This window comes from Hippocampus comes, unplaced genomic scaffold (genome assembly GCF_001891065.2).
Source record: "Hippocampus comes isolate QL1 unplaced genomic scaffold, H_comes_QL1_v1.1 scaffold93, whole genome shotgun sequence".
Lineage (NCBI taxonomy): Eukaryota > Metazoa > Chordata > Actinopteri > Syngnathiformes > Syngnathidae > Hippocampus > Hippocampus comes.
This window is the reverse complement of record NW_017805481.1, coordinates 732,379-738,378: the sequence shown is the minus strand read 5'-3', so window position 1 is coordinate 738,378 and position 6,000 is coordinate 732,379. Positions and strand designations below refer to the sequence as shown.

The following is a 6,000-nucleotide window of genomic DNA, read 5'->3' as shown; positions in this document are numbered from 1 at the left end:
ACCCCCCCCTCGCTCCCTCTTCCACCCCGAACTTCAACACACCGTGACCAGGCTCGGATTCTTGTAGCGGCATGCCAGGATCTCCTGACGCTCGCTAAAGCGTAGCTACGGCTCCTTGTAACCATTTTCATTCCAAAACCCCAAAACGCACGCTGGCCAGACATTTTACGCCCAGTCCACACGGCGGCGAGTATTTTTAAAAAGGTTTCATCCTTTCATCCCCTTTTTTTTTTCTTAGGTCAGCGAAAACCAGCGTGAAGACTTTCCAAAAACTGTTGTCAGCATTTGTGTGTAGACGGGGAAAACCGGCGTTTTTATTGGCTCGTAACCTCCGGATGACGTTAGCGCCATCTTCGAACCATACGCACATTTTATGCTTTTTGCTACACTTGGCAAGCAGCCTGCACACATGATTCAAAAGATCCTTTGCGAATTTGTGACTACACCTTTTCCGGATATGGCTTCTGATTGGCTGAAATCGTTCAACAGTTTTTTCGGCAAAGGCTTAAAACGGACTTTTGGGAGTTTCACAGCAACGTTGTGAGCGCTCCATCTTGTTTGGCGGTGTGACGTTTCCAATGATACAGTGGATGACCAGCTTTAGATTGTGTACGGCAGTTTGAATGTCAGGTTTTGGGTTTATACTGCGTTTTTGGACAAGGCTGTGACGGCAACGGCTTCATCGGTGCGGTCGCATCTTGGTTTTCTCTGACTGCGGGAAAAGTGCGAGAGCAGGTAACGCACTGAGGATGCTTTGGTTGAAAATACCTCTTTCCCTCTTGTTCTTCCTCCCACTCGGGAGTCTTTGTGATCCGATCGGCTTTGTTTGTGCAGCTGCAAAACTCAACGGGGGTTACCTTCAATCCACCGGTAAGCTCGGCATCTTTTTCTTAGCTTTTGAATTGTCTCGCCGACTAGAGCTCGGAGCTCTTAGCATGCTGTGCGCAAATATGACAATGACCCCTGGCCCCCCCCCCTCCCCCGCAACAACCTGTTTTCGTTATCCACTCTAGTCTCTTTTGTTTACAAACGGCTCGTAAGTATGCTTCGCTTTCCCAGCTTTTAAACGTGAAGGATTTAACCCTGCGCTCAACACAAGTCAGGATTGAGGCCAGGCTGCTCCATTGGAGCGAACTGACAAGTGGAAATGGATGCTGTCATATGACGGCGCATCAGAGGGCTCATCCGGGTCAAAATAGCCGCTCGATTGAAATATAAAACATATGGACTAAAGTATTGAGATACTGTGAGAGCTCCATCCACTCGGACTTTTTTACAATATTGTAGAACGGATCTGAGGTGAATTTTTCCTCAATTTATTCATAAAAACTTTCTGCAGTAGCGCTGTTAGCTGTCAAATCAAAAAGTGTCGGAATGAGCCGGAATGGGGTTCTTCTACGGATGTGCATCGCCCACAAAAAAAGGACTCCGTCCAGTTTTTGATAGGTCGAGTGTGAAAGGATTCAAGGACAATTTGAAATGAAACAATTCGATTGGGTTTGACTGTGCGATTACGATTCGATTCGATATGGGTACGGCTCAGTTCGAGAGGGTCTGATGCAATTTTGTTGTCATTTCACATACATTTGAATCAACTTGCCAGTCCTGTAAATGTGGCATTTGCTTCTAAGATGCATCACCAACAAACGATTACACTCGGGAACACGATTTTTGTTGATTTAGCTCTGACGGCTGTTTTTTGACCTCAATTTTAGGTGCGGCATCTGAAATTGATCTCGGTTTCTCGAGTTTTTGAGCTATAGGAGCCCAATTAAAAAAAAAAAAAAAAAAAGTGTATGTATGTGAATAAACCACTCACATAGAATAATCGCAACCTTTGAAAACGTAAAAAAAAAAAAAACTCCTGCATAAAACGAAATAGAACTACCTCTTAATTCCGACAATGCTAACTTTCTGTCTGCATATATGACTAGTGCTGATCTATTGGGAGCCGCACACGCCTCTCACCAAGCTACTCAGTCATTGCACTTTTGCACACACAGGAATGAAAAATGGACTTCCCCAAACTATTCCCATAAAGTTATTAGATATAAAGGTCCCAAATCGCTATCATGACTTAAGGGTTGAAGATCCGAGCCAACCCATGACTGACGGATTACGTGATCATAAGGCGTATCTGTCGACCATATAGTGTGTTTTCAAATCGCCCATAAATGTAAACTGTCCTTCTAGCAGGCAGCAGTGTGATTTACGGCGCCGTCATCAAAATCTCTCCACGCACCGGCGACGAATCCTAGATCGTAGTTCTCCGCCAGAAAAAGAATCGACATCATCGAGAGACAATCCACCAAAGTTGTTTCAGTGCGTAAAGAACACAGCCGTGTTCCCTTTCTGAGGCAACCTTGCCCCCCCCCGCCGTCACCCAAACAGTTTCCCCTCCCTCCCTGGATCTGTGTTTGCTTGAGGAGTCTTGGCGCTTTGTCCGTTTTTGCTGGAGTGTGAGGATGGATGGACGCTCCTCCATCAGTCCAGCATCTTATCAGCGGGTGCTAGGCAGCGGCGGTAAAAGCCCGGCTAGGTGGTATCATGTTCCATTTCAGGGCTGTTGTCAACACGTCACTCCTCCTCCTTTTCAACCACTCCCCCCCCCCCTCCCCCCCCCCCTACCTACCCCCCACACACTTCTCCTCCACGTCTGCGGTGGAACAAGCGCGGAGGTTTGCAGTCACGGCATGGAAACCGTCCGCCAATATGTCTCCTCGCCGCCCGTGACCCCGTTGATGAAAAGTTCACATGTGAACATGAGAAAGGGGCGGAGTTCAAAGTCCGGAGTTCAGAGAAGAATGAGAGCGAGGAGACGGGGACAATAGAGTCCGAAAATGAAGGTTCCGAGCCGTTCATTAGCTTGAATTCATTGTGAAGAGATGGAACGAAGGTGTCAGATGAAAGTTGTTGGAAAATTTTTTTCATTTTAAAATTGCACTTCCTCTTACCCTACGTACGTGTACATACGTATGCATGCATGCACCTGCCTGTAGAAATGTGACATAGGTCGCTCTTTTGTCATTTTGGCAATGGCTGTAAAGTTCTTAAAGGCACTCTTGGAGGAGTTTGATGTGGAAGAACCTTTAGGGGTGATCGAGAAAAAAATTGGAGCAGTTCCATGCCCTTTTTGTGGCAAATGGATATGAATTTTTTGGTACACACACACAAAATCCAAAGAAAGTCTTTCCGGAGAAAAGAAGAGCAAGACCAATGCCGTATTTTCTTCCATTTCTGCTTCCTTGAGGTGTTCATGGCAACATGCATCAATACTTTTTACACAGTCAAAGCTGTAATGGCGCAAAACGTGTCCACTGCTGCAGATCTTTGAGATAAATCCGCCCTGATGTGTTCTAATCGTAACAGCCCGTTCTTTTTGAGTGTCTGTGATGTCGTGTAAAATGAGGCGGAAGGAAGGTGCTGAGAGTGAAGATAATTTTTGGCTTGAAAGGCAGAAAAATATCGTTGTTGGGCGAAAAATGCAGAAGGAACTGGTTAGCCACGAAGGTTAAGTCCGTGCAAACTCATTCCACTCGGTTTTTTGATTTGATAAATCACTCATAGCTCGTTCGGTAGATAATGTCGCACAGTCATGTCCTTTCGTGACATATTCAAGGCTTTTTGTCTGATCTTTGATGGAGACGGCTGGCGCTTACGTCATATCGCACCATTTTAGTTACGATTTGGACTATCTATAAGCACCCGCCACCAAATAGACGCATCATATTTTTTTCGGCAGCATCAAAAAAACGAACTAGCTCTTAGATGCGAGTTACCTATTGAGTCAATTTGGATTCTATTGCTAACCGAAACAGCCGTGCCTACCGAGGCAGGAAAACAGACATTTGGAAGACTCAAATTTTTGCTCTTTTTTTTTTTCTTGTTGTTTTTTGTGGGTGTTTATGAAAATATTAGATGAGCAAGATGCCTTTAAAACAAATAAAAACCGAAGCCACTTAATTTGAGGATATATGGCGAAGACCTTAAATTGCCTCTGAGGTGCCACCTTTGAAGAAACCTCAACCCAGCCATCCGCCCTTCCATACTCACGAGATAAGTCAACTAGATGAGGGATTTAAAGTGGGCGGGGGGTTGCGGGGGGGGGTTTTTTTCCAGTCATGTGGGTTATAGCACCCGAGGCTCCATGATGCCCTTGTTTGTACAATTCTTTGTCTCCCGAGCTCCCCCCCCCCCCCTCTTCTCACACACAGCAAGAACATCTGTCATAAATACAGCATGACAAACTTCCTGAGCTGGACATCAGTGAGGACGGGCAAGTCCACCTCCGTCACCGGACGCGACTAAACTGCTTCGACACGCGCGGACGAGACTGTGCCCAAACTGTCAGACTCTTTTGACAAGCGAAAAGGGTAATCCCTAATTAAAAGACAAGACCCCCACTACGAATTGAGGACACCCATTTTCACCCCCCTGCCGACCCGCCCACCCTGCCACCACGAATATCCAGACGTTTATGAGAGGTTTTAATGAACCACGTTTTTTTTTTCTTTCTTCGCAAGGAACAAAGAACACAGAACGGTTTGGTGTTGAAGACAAAGAAAAAAAAAACGTAAGAGGGAAGTGTTTTATCTGCGAGGAAAAGAGGAAGTGTTTCGTTCTGTCTGCTGTCATCCAATGCTTCGGTGACATCAAGACACTCACGCAACTGGGTATCGCTTTTTGCTCATCCACTCGGATGAACAAATACGTTTGTTGCTCAGTTTTGATTGACGCTTGAAGAGTGATATCAAGAATAAAGATTCGTCGACAATGACAAAACAAAAGCGCACCGTATGAAGGTCGCATTTCGACCAAATCACTTGAAAACTTTTGTCACGTTGTTGTTTGGAAATTGGGAGCTATTGCAGGCCGCGCACCTCTCCTCTTCCTCGTTTCAACTTCCCCTTCGAGGCGCCGCTTGTTATTTCTCACTGTGACGCCTTTGTGAATTTCTGCAGTTTCAAAACCGAGACCCCGCCCCCCTGGTGGCGTCATCGTCTGACGCGCTCGGCCCACACTTTGCTTACTGTCGAACTCGCCCCCGACGACTCATCGTACTTTGATGATGGTGTCAAATTGCTATCCACGTGCAAAAATATAAAGTACCTAGCTAACCGCAATAGTAACACATCGGGCGTGTGGAGTCTCACCGCCGTCCACTCAGATACTCGAAAACGCAGCTTGTCTGGTCATATTAAATAAACACCACTCAATTATGCAGCTATCGTTGACAGTTTTTTTTTTTTGTTCCTGGGGTTACAAGCTAACAGGTCAAGGACACGGGAAGCATGCATGGTCCCTTGTGAAGCATTCTGACTTTTTGAATGCTGTTGCAAACCAAAAGAGCAGCACCTACCGAGCCTTATGAACAGACTGCGGAATTTTGTCCAAACTTTTGTGTGTGTGTGTGTGTGTGTGTGTTATTGTGAAAATATTGTTTGTAAAAACGACGATTCCCCTCCCTCCGCAGTTAAATATACAACCACCATAGCCACTTCCCATACATGCGGTAAAACCGTGAAGACTTTACAGTAGTTGCCTCTGACCTCCCTCCTCGTATGGGCGTGTGTTTAGGGAAGTGGGGGGCCGGTTTCCTCCCTCCGGCTCCTCCCTTATCACACTTTGATTTAAGGTGTTGGAATAAACACTTGGTCATGGTGAAAGTGTTTTGGAATATTCAACTGCAGTAGAGCACACACAGATTGTTGTATTGGGGATCCGCTTTAGACCGCGCCGAATTTTTTCGGCGAATTTGCCCTTACAGATGCTTTTGAAATCGACTCCCAGCTTCCGCGTTTCCTTATCAGCAGCATGCGTGCAGGAGGGCAGATAATGCGCGTCGGATACGTGCGGGCCGTCACAGCTAACGGATGTCAGCACTCTTATTATTATTATTTTTTATCTCATTTACATGTAGTCGACTAAACCCGCAGCGATGCGAGGGCTCGTAATCTGTCCGCATCAGCGCGGTCATTCTAAGAAATAGCGGCGCTGCTG

At 46.1% G+C, this 6,000-nt stretch overlaps 1 protein-coding gene across 1 annotated transcript in view; it reads left to right on the top strand.

The window, feature by feature from the left end:
- s1pr2 (sphingosine-1-phosphate receptor 2) overlaps window positions 1-6,000 on the top strand; it is an 18,961-nt gene that overhangs the window by 3,233 nt on the left and 9,728 nt on the right. The window lies entirely within an intron of this gene.